Genomic DNA, 14,970 nt, shown 5'->3' with positions numbered 1-14,970 from the left:
TTTATTCATTCATTCATTTATTCATTCATGAGCATGCCAAGTGTCCCGATTCCATGCCAAGTACTGTACTCCATGCTAAGAATGTAAGAATGGAATGGTTATTCCCTCCACACTCAGGTAAGTAAATTAATATGGCATGTAAGGAATTTGCTCAAACAAACTACACTTTTTTTGACATTGACAACCTTAGAACTTCCATGCCTAATCTCACCTGTAGATATGCAGCAGCATCATGGGACCACACCATTATTTGGGGACCGAAGCTCCTTCTGCCTCCAGATCTGGCCTGGCTTTCTTTTCAGAGCCACCTATCCTTTAGTAGTGGGGATACATAGAGAAGGCCAATGGCTGTTAGGAGTCCTTAAAGGCCTTTGTTAGAGACAGTGCAAAGACTATCTGCTTACTATCTATCATCCAGATTTCAATTACATAGTCATATCTCAATGCTAGGGAACACAAAGAATTTAAGGTGCATGGACGCCCAAGAAGGAAAAGAGAACCTGGAAGGTGTGTGCACTGGCAACCCTGACAGGAATTAGGTTCAAAGACCAAGACATAACAATTCCCTATTTTGAAACAGGGAATGTAGATGACCAAGGCTGGTACACTGAGTAATGGAGGCAATATCATAGTGGATATAGTATTGAAGGGTTATCACCACATGCAGTTAATATAAACTAATAACCATACAGATCAGCACAATTCTGTTTCTAGGTGATACAAGTATACTTTCTGCTCACCTTGCAATGAAGGTTAGCAATGAGATATAAGTAGCTATTCAGTGGAAACTTTTTGAAGAAGTAATTCCTTTCTAATAAAGGGGTAGATCTGGAGGATTAAATAAATATGTTCCCTCTTCCCTTGACTCTGGAATTGGGATATGGTGGAGGAGCAACTTGGAATAGTAGCAGCCATCTTACTCTGATCACATGAGTTAAGTATCTGTATATACAGGTGGGTTCATGATTTGATCACTTTTCCAACTTTAATTCCAGCTAAAGGGCTTTCAACATTTGCAAGCAATATTATGCTTCATAATATAAATCTTTTAAACATTTACCTTTCCTCTTTACTTTTCTGAATATTTTTGATATCTCTAAGTAGCTGTACAAAGGAGTTGCCATTTAAGAGAGTGGTTTATGAATACAGTGCACCTTAATTAATGTTACTCCTTTCAACATTCTCACTTTATTTCTATTTTTATTTTTGTGTGCCAATCCTAGGCCCTGAACTAAGGGCCAGGGTCTTCTCCTTGAACGTTTCTGCTCAAGGCTGGCACTCAACCACTTGAGCCACAGCTCCACATCCAGTTTTTTTGAAATTAATTGGATATGAAAGTTTCATGCATATTCTTGTCCAGACTGTCTTAGAATTGCAGTCCTCAGGTTGACTCTCAGGTGATTCCTGCTGTCCCAGAGGAATTATTCATAGTGCCTCTTTCGTTAAACTCAGAAAACTCATAGATAAGACAAGAAAACTAGTCATCAGTCCCAGGGGGAAAAAAAAACTAAAAAGGCTGAAATTGCTGGAGAAGAAGGAGTAAATCAATCACCATGGTGGAGTGGCTGCCCCAGCCCTGGAACTTTACCATCCTGATTGATGTCTATCTTAAATCAATAGGAAATACCAGGTGTAAAATCTTGTGTCTGGTTTTGGTTTACTTAAAGTTATAAGTTTTCCTTACTGATACCTTATCTTCAGCTTGGAGACTTTGGAGCTGAGATAGAGCTTGACCCTAACTTTTGAATTAAAGCCTCTTAAAGTGGTGAGCATTTGGGATACATCTTTTTCTTTTCTATAATTTCTGAACTGGCAATGTAATTACCAAAATGTTTCACAGAAGGTTTATTTTGTGGTGTGTCCAACAGAGAACAGAATTCAAAGTGTCAAAACTCTCACCAGAAAGCTTGTTATGAGATGGTCTAGCCAAGCTGGCAAACACAGGTGGTTTGAAAAGTACAAAGAAGTAGAAACAAATATTTTTTTTCTTTAATTTATCTGACTTTTCCAACTTGAACCCCAGCTAAAGGGCTTTCAACATTTGCAAGCAATATTATGCTTCATAATAAAAATCTTTTAAACATTTACTTTTCCTCTTTACTTCTCTGAATATTTATGTTATCTTTAAGTAGTTGTACATAGGAGTTGCCATTTAACAAAGTAGTTTATGAATACGGTGCACCTTGATCAATGTTACTCCTTTCAACATTCTCACTTTATTTCTACTTTTATTTTTGTGTGTCAGTCCTGGGCCCTGAATTAAGGACCAGGGTCTTTTCCCTGAACGTTTCTGCTCAAGGCTGGCACTCAACCACTTGAGCCACAGCTCCATGTCCAGTTTTTTGGAAATTAATTGGATATGAAAGTTCCATGCATATTGTTGTCCAGACTGTCTTATAACTGCAGTCCTCAAATCTCAGTCTCCTGAGTAGCTAAGATTACAGGCATGAGCCTCCAGCTGCCCGCTTCTTCCACTTTATTTATTTTTTTAATGGGATTTCTTTACCACTGAGTAGTCTGTCTTTAAATGAAGTTCTTTGGAGAGACTGAGTTATATGGGTGTTATTATACTTTTATTAGGGTAATACTTCTGCTGGCACCACAAAACCATGACATGGATTTATTAAATCTATTTTGGGTGCTCGAAGTTTAAGCAAATATATATTTTTGCCAGCTGATTTTCCCCCCAGCTAATTGAGCAAATAGAGCAAACATTTGCTCTTGGTTCATCAAATTCAATGTAACATTCCATTCTGGGATTTGTCAGGGTACTTGGGAGTTCTTTACTGTAGCAGAAAATTTCAGGCAAGAGCCATGGGGAAATAATGTGTACCAGAGCACCAAAAGCCCCTGGAAAATTAGGCTCCAGTGTTTTTGACCTTATTTTATATTTTTGTTGATTGTTCTTCTTTTATAACGTTTCATTTTGCTGAAAAAGCTTTGTTTAATTAGCAACACTTTGACTATGAATACATTTTGTATATTAAATTGATAACCAGCTTCTTTCAAAATACAGATAGAAGAAGGTAAAAATAAAAGGAGATCCTTATAAAAAAAATTAGAAGCATTTTAGGACTGAGAAGCAGTGAAGAGTAAAAATTGCCATGGATTCTGACAAGGAAAGAGTAAAAAAAATCCAAAATTTCTGGGTTATAGCAAAAACTGAAATAGTAGCCTTGGATTGAAAGCCTGAAGAATTTTAATGGCATCTCTTCCTGTAAATTTACTGGACAGGAAAGGAGCACTACAACAATACAGTGGCTGATGGCTGTTTTTAAAGGACAACATTACCCTTGACAATGTAAGAGAGCTGGCTGACCAGTTTAATTCCATGTGAAAAAGCCAGGGGTGGCAGGAGTCAAACTACAGCCATGTCTCCAGGGCCTCACACCAAGACACTAATTAATAGGAATATTGAAACAAGTTTCCTGCAGTTTCTCTTCCTAGAAATATTGGGCTCAGTCAGAGTATTCACTTCTAAAAACACAGTATATATATATCACTTAATTATTTTTATTATCTTTAAGTAGTTGTGCATAGGAAGTGCTATATAACAAAGCAGTTTATGAATACAGTGCATCTTGATCAGTGTCATTCCTTAAACATTCTCACCCCCTTTTGACCCACCCCTTCCTTTACTTTTCTTAATTTTGTGGTATATACAATGTATTGTTGGCTGCATTCTGCCTCTTACCCCCTTCATTTGCCTACTGTTCTCCTCGGTCCCATCCCCCTTCTCCCATGTACCCATTTCCTAGTCTTCCTAAAAATTATATTATTTGAGTTCTCCATAGAGTCTATTATACTTCAGCTAATTCATTGTAACCCCTTACTTACCACCCAGTGTGTGTACTTAAAAATTTATAGGTACATTCTATCTATCACAAATGAGGAAAACCATGCAAACTTTGTTTCTCTGCGTCTGGCTTATATCACATAAATTTTTCCAAGTGTTTCCATTTACTTATGCATGATATACTCTTTTTAATATATGAATAAAATTCCATTATGTATGCATATCACATTTTTTTGATGTGTTCATCTGTTGAAGGGGCATCTAGACTGATTCCACATTGTGGCTATGATGATGAGTGCTGCAATGAACATGGTTGTGACAATGGCTTTGCTGTACTGCTCATTTAGCAGCTAAGAACACTATTCTTTCTTCTTTTCCCAAGAACTAAAAACATTTTGTAAGTTTGGAACAACTTAATTATCGGCTGGCAGTTTATAGATGTGTCTTCAGACTACGTTTTTTCCTTGTGAAAATAAGGTATCTACCTGGCAAATGAAATTAAAATACCAAGAAAGGTATACAATGAGAGGCCATTGTCACAATTTTGATTTTCTACTTTGGAATAGTCTATTCAAGAATTAGGTAGTTGTATTCCACCAACAAACATGATGACAGTTCTCTAGTATGCCCAACACAGAGTTTGGCATATTCCAAGCTCTGATATGCTCTGAGTGTCAATGCCCAATACCCAAAGTGACAGTATTAAGAGGTGATGTCATTGGAACACATTAAGTCTTGTGGGTTCCATCACCTCAACTGGATTAGTGGCCTTATATCAAAAAGACATGAAGGAGCTCTTTCCTCTCTTTTGTAGTATAAAATTCCAGCAACAAAACACCATCTAGGAACCTGCAAGACAGTCTGTCATGGCACCGTCTTGGGCCTTGTAGCTTCTAGTCCCCAGAACTGGGAGAAATAAATTTCTGTTATTTAAAAAGTACCTAATTTATAGTGTTTTTATAGCCCTCTGAACTGATTAAGACAGGAAATCAATGCATTTTTTAAAAAGTATCACAGATTGATCTAAGGGTGAATGTTGTCAAAGTACTATATATGCAGGCATAAAATAAAGCAATGAATCCTGTTGAAATTATTCTAAGCAGTGGGCAACAAGGATCAGGTAGAGTAATAGAAAGGATGAAGGATTATGGGGTATATTGTATGTATATTATGATTGTCAAAATGAAATTCTTATTGTACAACTAATGTATGCTAATAAATATCTTTTAAAAAGTATATGATCTGGGTGAACAGCAGCAGTGGTATTCATTAGACACTATGTAAAAAATGAATTATATAGTAAGGAAAAATAGAGAGAACAAGGAAAGGGGTGACATGGTCCAAAAAGAAATGTACTCATTACCTAACTTATGTAATGGTAACCCCTCTGTACATACCTCTACTATAACAATAACTATATATATATCTATATGTAATATATATTATATGCCATATAATATAGATAGATAGATATAGCCCAGTTTCAAAAATAATTGTGACTAAATGAGTGTCAATATTGCTGTGAGATGTGTATTGTCAGGCTTTTAAAGAAGAGATTGCTGAGTAAGAACCACACCACGCACAGGGTATTCAGGTAAGGGTAGGTTTATTCATTGTTCTGGCTGGCACCAGGCCATGTTGGCACTCCACGTGGCTTGGAGAGACTTGGGAAAGAGATCATCTGGCCGTGGGCTAGACCTTATCTAGGATAGGGTCAGGGAAAGGTGAGGCAACATCAAATCCAGATGTGACCTCAGCAGATGCAGATGTGACCTCTTCTAGGTATGCCAGTTGCCTAGGTAATGCAGGTACTGGACTAGACTTTGCTGCGAGGAGGGTGGTGTCTGCTCGCCATCCAGGAGCGGACCTTACATGTATGTTGGAATTAACATAGGAGTGATTAATATCACCCAGGAGAAAGTAGGAACAGGCTGAAGAGAAATGAACAGAACAAAAGCTTTGGGCAGAAGAGAAAAGGGCACAAGAGAAGGAGCAATGGTTGTGGGCATGGTGCACCTGAAGGAATGCCAGTGAATATCAGTACAAAGGCTGCATTGGGACAGATGATAGGAGCAGTAGGAGAACACATCAGGGCACAAGGTGGCAGAAGTAATCATCATATTTCAAGGAAGCAGAAATGCCCTGGGGTGAAGACCTTGCCACAGTGAATGTAGCCATTTGTTTTGTTAAGTGTGGTAGAGACAGTGGGATGGAGAAACAGGGTAGATGATTTGAAATGTGTTTTAGTATAAGAACTCTGAAGCTGAAGAGTGTTTCTTTATATCTTCTACAGCTCCAATTTCTATGCTTTTCCAATCTCTAATTCAGTTCAGTATTGAGTTGCTGTTATGGACCAACCATTGCATTGATCTTGAGACTGGAGAAAAATGGAAACTATCACATTGTTCCTTCTCTGGAGATGCTCTTAATGAGACCAAGTGAAGACAACTAACAGAGATGCAGAAAAGAAGTGTGCCCTTGTGTCAGGAACACAGCTTCAGAGAAGACAGCAGATTAACTAAGATTTTGCTCTAGGAGAAGGGTGGTTTGACTTTTTTTTTTTTTTACTCATTTCTTTATTAATATAGAAAAGAAGCCCAAGGCAGCTGGACCAGTAGTACAAAGCACCAGGAGTTAATACTATTCTGGTGAAAGGGTTGGCTTTACAAAAGTGAAGGAGCAGGGAGGAGCTGCCCTGCTTCTGGGGCCAGGTCCAGCCTACTGCCCAGAACCTCAGAGTGGCATCTGGAATGAGACCCTTGGAAGGGCTGACAGGTAATCTGAGGATGGGATGAGTTGGAGACCAGGGGACAGAAGGCAGGGATGAAGGATCAGGCAGTAAAAAGCATCTTGTGGCTGCTAAGAATAGAGAAATGTGGGCTTGAGGCTTCCTCCCAGATCATGGGCAAGGGCTCCCAGTGGCCCTCAGCTCTAGGAGCAGGTAGAAAAGTGCTGTGGATTAGTGGGCATGGAAAATCCAGACATGGCCCTGGGGTGAAAGGGTCTTTTTCCCTTCTCTCCACTAGGAACCACCTTATCTCTGCACTACATGGTTTGGACTTAAAAAAAATAATATCTCATGACATTTCTCTTTTTTTATTGTGAAAATACTGTACAGAGGGGTTACAATTACATGGGGAAGATAATGAGTACATTTCTTATCAAGCATTGTAGCCTCCTCCTTTGTTTTCCCTTCCCATCCCTTCCCATCTCCCCCCCCAACCCCCCATCCAATACTCCCCCCCCACCAAAGTTGTAAAGTTCATTTTCAACATAACGACTTGTACATCTCATTGTTGCAATGGTCCACCTGTATTCCTATTTAAACGATTTGTTTTTTCTCTTCCTCTCCACAAATTATACCGACATCAAATACAGTGAAAGCAGGGGCTATACCGTGGGGGAGGGACATACAAAGCAACAAAGAAATAATCTTATAAATGTGTTAGAAACAATTGCATGAAAGAAAAAAACATTTGAATACATATCTTAGGGTTCATTTCCCTAACATCAACTTATCTGACCTTTTCGGCTTGACTCAGACATATAGTAGCTATTGCAAATAAGGGAAACCATGGGACCTATGTTTCTTTGGGCTTGGCTTACTTCACTTAATATAATTTTTTCCAAGTCTTTCCATTTCCTAACAAATGGGGCAATGTCATTCTTTCTAATGGAGGCATAGAATTCCATTGTGAATATATACCACATTTTCTTGATCCATTCATCTACTGAGGGGCATCTGGGTTGGTTCCATATCTTAGCTCTGGTAAATAATGCTGCAATAAACATAGTTGTGCTGGTAGCTTTAGTATGGTCTTCTTTGTGATAATTTGGGTAAATGCCCAAATGTGGGATTACTGGGTCATAGGGGAGCTCTATGTGGAGTCTTTTGAAGAACCTCCATACTGCTTTCCAAAGTGCTTGAACAAATTTACACTCCCACCAACAATGCAGTAAGGTTCCCTTCTGTCTACATCCCCTCCAGCATCTTGTTATAAGAGTTCTTGTTATTAGAGTTCTTGATTATAGCCATTCTAACTGGGGTGAGGTGGTATCTCAATGTTGCAGTGCCTTCTTTATTTATGTTTTTACTTTTAATGAATCACTTCCTTCTTGAAAGATTTTTGTTTAGAATTCTTCTTGGTCCCAATAAAGTTTGATTCCTGGGTCTTTCTTATTTTTTAAATGATCGTTTTTTTAAAAACTAATCTCTTCAGGGCTGGGAAGGTGGCTCAGTGGTAGAGCGCTTGCCTGCATGCATGAGGCCCTGGGTTCGATTCCTCAGCACCACATAAGCAGAAAAAAAAGCCAGAAGTGGCTAGAGCGCTAGCCTTGAGCTGAAGAGCTGAGGGACAGTGCCCAGGCCCAGAGTTCAGGCCCACGACCAGAACCCCCCCCCCATAAAAAAGATCTCTTCTTTAAATGATTTCTTTGGGTATCAAGGAATATTACCTCATTAAAAAATTAAGATGGCATTTGCAAATTTTTATTCAAAAATGCTGTTTTCTTGCTTTGTTGTTTTGTTTTTGAAACTTTACCTTTGATAAAGGAAGAATAAGATAAATAATTTATGGTCCCTATAAATAGTAACAGCATCATAAATCATCAGTTATATTTATTCATTTTTTCCTTTGTTCAACAGTAAAACTGAGTACCTTCCATGCAGGAACATGAAGTATTCACAGCCTGGCTCTCAGAGTTTAATCTTTCTCCAGTGCTGGGACAATCCTTCAGTCAATCTACTTCCTCATATTTTCCCTCTTCTCACTATCAAAATCTGCTAAGAAGAGAAGCTAAAAATTACTCATACTAAGGTGTGAGTGAGTGATAACAGCTTGAATCTATAATCTGTCACACAGTATTTTGATGTGAAAATGGAGAAAAGCCATATGTAAAACCAAGAAAGGTAAGACATGATGACTTCAAACATTAATAGATAAGTGGAGCTAACTCTCTGTTAAGGAGAAGTCATTAGGCTCCCAATATGACACATATCTAACCGCATTTCTTTCCAGTGTTTTGGCTTGTAGTGGATCAGTCTCAATGTGTAAATTGGACTTGGCTTGATGCATACAAATTTCTTGAATCATTCAGATTTTACTAGATGACCTTTGTCATACAATACACAGCATATAAATGAAAGCCAAGTGAGGAACAGTAAAGCAATGACAAAAGCAAAAGGCCAATGACACACCAGGAAAGCCTGGTACAATGAGTCGTATGTTGCTCACATTTTGAACTTCTGATTCCGTTGCCAGGAAACTGTGACTTGCTTCATATTTTTGTGCATCCTTTGTATCCTTTCTTAATCATGAGCCCATCCTATAGAAATCTCCTGGGTGCCAGGCTATTCAGTGACCGTTATCTCTAACTTCTTTTTTTGGCGGCTCAAAGTCACCCTGAACAGAGTTTTGTTTTACTATTAATCATACTGCACCATTTCATTACTTATCTTTACAACTTCATACTTTGCCTATGTACACACCCTAGTTTAGAAAATAGCCAGAGAAGGTAATGATTCTCCAAGGTTTTATTGAACAAATACAAGGATTGTATTTGGAAAAGAGTTTCACAGTTGGCATTTCTGTGAATAGATACTACAACAAGTTGGCTTAATTAACCCTTTGATAGTATGCACATCCCAAAGGTTATTATCAATTCTACAATTTTACTAAAAATTTTCACACAATGGAGGACTTATTAAAATGATTTGCTTATGACTTTTTAATTAATTTTTTTAAGAAGATGGAAATCCAGAAGAAAAGACTGTTCTTCACAGAAAAACATTTTGGGTTATCTGAGACTTCTACAGATTAGTACACAATTAACTTGATGGTGTAATGTTAAAGTTAAAATAAATATTAAAGGGAGCAGTGAGTAGAACATTTACTTTGTCATGAGAAATGTTCTTGGAAATTTTGTCATGAGCTGAACTTTTAAAATGAAATAGAAAATATTTCTTGTTATATTGACCAAATGACTATGTAGTTGGCTGTGCAAATAATGTAGACTAAGCATAAAATATAGGCTCCACTTAAGGTATTTCCTTGAATTCTTTGATATAGATAATAACAATTTTTGGCAGTTAAACAACATACAACTTTTATGACCATGAATCTATTGTGACTGGGTCAACAGCCTTTTTATTTTTTAGGGTAAAAATAAATTGACTCTACTTTTTTATTTATAACATCCACAATTCTAGAAACCATAAACCTGTAAAAACTTCACTGTGAGTTTTATAGTTTCATCTTAAAAGAGATAGGGTCACTGATAAATTTATCCCAGCTCATGTACACCATATTGCTCTCAGATGTGCTCCTAACTCAACCAAGGGCTCAGAATCTGCTCATCATATCTTCCTATTGGTTGAGTATTGACCTCATGTTCACTCAAGATTCATCCCCCTATTAATTTTAGTTATATCTTCATTATCAAAGCTCCTGACTCTTCATGTAGCGTCATCTTTGTTCAAAATATTCATAGCAGCTACTTAATTTTCTTTCTTGTATACTATACAATTTACGGGCAAAGATTCTCAAAAAATAACTTTTATATAATCGATTAGTAACACATATGGTTAAATGAATGGAAAGAAGTTAAAAATTCAAAATAAATACCTTAATGTATTTTCTAAAGAGGTGCTAAACTTTGAAATTGAAGTTTATGATTAAATACCTACTTGTCTAATGATCCCAAATCAATGATTGTCACTGACATCACACCACCTCTTAACATACCCTTATAAACATCATTATCATCATCATCATCATCTTAATATTAGTCATGGTTTTCCATCCAATAGATGAACATAGGGATGAACTTAGACGAAAAGATAGTTTGATAGCTAGACAGACAGACTGACTGATAGATCACACACACACGCACACACACACATATTTATTTATTCTAAGTAGGTGGTCATGATTATAGAGGCTAATGAGCCCAAAATTTGGCAGGGTGAGATGACAAAGTACACAGTAGTTAGAGCTGATGGTGTGCTTTAATCTGAAGGCTGTAGACTCAAGACTGTGAAAATGCCCATGTTTCAGTTTGAGTGTGAAAGAAAGAAAAAATAACATCAAATGTGAAGCCAGACATGAATTTTCTCCTACTCAGAGAAAGATCAATATTTTAACTGATCAGGTGATTAGATTAAAACTGCCCACATTAGAGAGAGAACGCAATCTGCTTTACTCAGCCAATTGACTCAAGTGCCAATCTCTTCCACAAATCACCTTGACAGAAACATGGAGAGTACTGTTTGGTAAAATATCTGGGCACCTCATAGTCTAATCAAGTAAATGTGTAAAGTTAATCGTCAGAAACAACAATTTTACTGGCTGAATACAAGATGTCACTTATTAACTTACACAGACTGTGATGTTGGATATGTCACAAAAATGAGCCCTCCAAGAGATCAAAATCTAACAGTATCACCAAGAAAATAATGTTATCATATGGATAAAATCTTTACAGTAACATCAGCAGACACTGTCTCTCTTCATAAGGGGTCATTCATTGACAGCTGTATAACACAAGAGATTATGCCCCTGAGTACAGAAACTGACTTGATGCTAGCTATTATTTATATTTGTAAACAACTTTGAAGGTTTCTTGGAGATTGCTTTTGTGCATATCTCAGACTGTTTATAATAGAAATATGGTCATGAAACATGCTTTGGTAGACACATTTAAATGCTATAAATGTGTGACCATATCACACATGTGTTACCAGAAATTTAATGAATAAACAGAAATTGAGTTGATTCTTTATATGAGTTAGTGCCAGCACATAAGGAGAAAGACAGATAGATTTTGTTTCCTAGAAATTATTCTAAAATAGAATGCTTATTTGTTTCCTTGGGATATTTTCACTGCCTACTTGAACTTAGCTAGACAAATTAGTTTTACTTTTGCCTCATTTGCATGCAAAACTTAAAGTGAAAAAAAATTCAATTTTGTGGTTTATATTTTATGCAAGATTGGCAAGATTTTCTCAATGGAACACAGGCACTGTGTATAATCCTGCCTTAAAACAGAATTACAGTCAATCAGGGCTTTGCAGTGTTCCCCAGGGACCTTTGGCAGACTTCTGATCAATGCTAAGTCACTGCAGTTTTGGTGTAACTGAGAGCCAGCCTGTTCCTTTCAATTAGTCCATGTTATTTTTTTAAGTAATTAAATCAAGACAAGTCCCAAACTTTACATGCTCTGGGCTCCATAAATTCATAGGAAACCTGCCAAATTTTCTGCTGGTAAAGAATAAGTATCAAAAGGTCATAAAGATTCCCAGACCAAAGTGCTTCAAAGGGAGCATTTTTCTTTTTTCTTTTTTTAAAGAAAAAAACCCTTCAAAGGCCACCTGAGGTTGCTTGGATATACATCTCAGGCTGCTTACCATAAAAATATCTCTTTCTGGTTAAAGCAAGTGAATTTAATTGCAGAGGAAATGTTACACAGGTGGCTTCCTGTGAAGTGTCCAGGTATGACAATGAGAGAATGTAGAGTACCACTATGGTTTTCTGATGAAACTGAAAGAAAGGCAGGTAAGACTCTAATACTGGCTTTGGGATGCACTTCTTCCATGTGAACTGGAGAGGCTAGGAGGTTTGTGTATCAGGAGGGGCAAATGTTTGGAGAAGAGCCTGTACCAGAATAAGGAGGAAAAAAGTTCAGGAGGTGCTAGTTTAAGAAATGAAGAGAGAATGTGAAAGAAAGTGAGTTCTTAGAGAGGCCCAAGATCATTTTGTAGGTGAGAAGTTACCAGATTCAGTTTAGTTAAAATATCATTATTTCTGTGTTCATACTGCAGATGTAAAAGATTTTCTAAATTGGGTTATAAGTAAGAAAAATGCAAGATCTGACATAGAAAGATAGTTCATAGGGGAGGGCAATGACAGAAACCTTCACAGCTATGTTGTGGGCTACAGTGGATGAGGCTACTTAATAGCACAGAACTGGCAAGCTGAGAAAATCTGAGCCCGTTAGCTTGTAGCAGGACTGGCTGTAACTTCAACCAATGGAAACAGAGTAGGTAAGCACAAAATGGGGACAGCTGACTAGCACAGAGTAGAGCCTTGGATTGTCCCCCTCCCTCCCCCTTGATCATTCTTGCCTTTTGTCTACACATTTTCTAACTTTATTTACAGACTTTCAACTTCTTGTGGATTCTCTCAATTCATATACCAATAAGGTTTACCAACTCAAGATCTCCACTACAGAAAACCCCAAATATACCATCAAGCATAATTCCATCAACATGAAAATGATTTTCAGTGTACAAATAGCTCCGAACAGTTCTATGGTGATCACTCCGAGTTGATTGCCCCATCAAGCCACACATCTGGTATGGTCCCTAGAAGGATATACAAGCAGCAGTAGCTTTGTTCAACCCTCTTTCCAACTCAGCTATGGACCAGGAAGTTGACTTAATGTCAAGGGCTCTTGTAGAGGGTGAGCAAAGCTATTTCACCATTTCTGCTAGCATATGAGATATCGTTTGGATATTTGACTTCTATCTGCCACTTGTCTGTTTCTAAAAGGCCTATATATCATCTCTCTGGATTTATAATGATCTTCCCAGATATTAATCCTTACCTGGAAACTAGCAAGCTATTTATATTGTTCTTGGTGAATAGTGATGACATACTATTGATTCTCCTTTTTCAAGTAAGTATAGTGAGAATAAAATTCTGCACCTTCTAAGTAGTTATAATAGGTAATTTGACCAGTTGACTTTTCAGATAACAAATTATCAAGAGCTCTTCTGTTGTCATTGCTGCTGTTTTAATGCCTCTTAAAAAGGTGCAAGATTCTTCAGAGGTGTTATTTCTTTGATTCCCCCAATTACTGGCACAAAGGGATATTAGTCAAAGTAATTTTTTTTCTATTTTCTTTCATTGGCTAGGGAAACATTACTTTGAATGCAGTTTGTCCATGGCATATAGGAATTAGTAATTAAACAAGTATTAGCAGGAAAGTTCTGAGCTAAGGACTGATACAAAGAAAAAATACTATCATGTATGCATCTGCATTTACCTTTAATCTATTTTTATTTCTTCTCAATACAGTAAAGCAAATGATTCAAGGAGTTACAATGTGACTTTTAAAGTTCCAGATGGGAGGTCAGAAGTGAAAATTTGATTCATTTTTTTCTCTTATTCTATTCCTTCCTGAGAAAAATACTCTTAGAATGAAATCATGTTAAGATAAGTTAACAAAACCTTCACCCATGCAAACCAAAAGACCACATGTAATTATCCAAAATACTGGAGTTCTTGGAAAGCTGATTGCTTTGACTCATTTTACATATTTATGAAAAATACTACTTTCCATGTAATATGTGTTAAATTTAAATGACAATTTTAAGTTTAAAGAGATTATTTTTAAATGAAATGTGTATATTTAAGGATTTTATTTCATGATTATTTATAATAGAATAGGAAACAATCCTCAATAAATAGGTTGATTAAATTTTAGTGCAGCCACATGATATAATGCCATACAACTATTAAAAGGTATGCTTTGTCTTTTACCAACCAGTGTGTTTACTTGTAGATTTACAGGAACTTTCTAGTTACAACAAATGAGGGAAACCATGCAACCTATGTTTGTTTAGGTCTGGCTTACTTAGCTTAATATAATTTTTTCAAAAACATACACTTAGATATGATTAAATTATACCAAACTCTAGACATTCACACAGTGAGACCAAAGGAGGATATTCTTAGGAGAGAATCAAAAAAGTTCAATTGCTTTGGTCATATGAACATAAAAATGATCTTCATTTATATATTTAAATGTTTATTTATTTTGTCTATCATGGAGCTTAGCTTGAACTCTGGGCTTGGGCGCTGTCCCTCAGCTCTTCAACTCCAGGCGATTGCTCTACTGCTTGAGCCACAGCACCATGTCTGGTTTTCTAGTGGTTTAATGGAGATAAGAGTCTCATGGACTTTCCTGTCTGGGCTGTCTTTGAACCATGATCCTCAGATCTCAGCCTCTTGAGTAGCTAGGATTACAGGCGTGAGCGACCAGTACCTAACAAAAATGATTTTTATTGAAATGAACTCCAAGAAATGAAAATAAGAGGTTTTAAGTTATTTTGATTCTTGTTTTTTTCTCTCCTTTGTCACTGTTTTTGATTTCCAAATCTTTTGTTTGTATGT

This window comes from Dipodomys spectabilis, unplaced genomic scaffold (genome assembly GCF_019054845.1).
Source record: "Dipodomys spectabilis isolate Male_0828 unplaced genomic scaffold, ASM1905484v1 ptg000015l, whole genome shotgun sequence".
Classification (NCBI taxonomy): Eukaryota; Metazoa; Chordata; class Mammalia; order Rodentia; family Heteromyidae; genus Dipodomys; species Dipodomys spectabilis.
The sequence above is the reverse complement of the archived record's forward strand: the minus strand, read 5'-3'. Positions refer to the sequence as shown.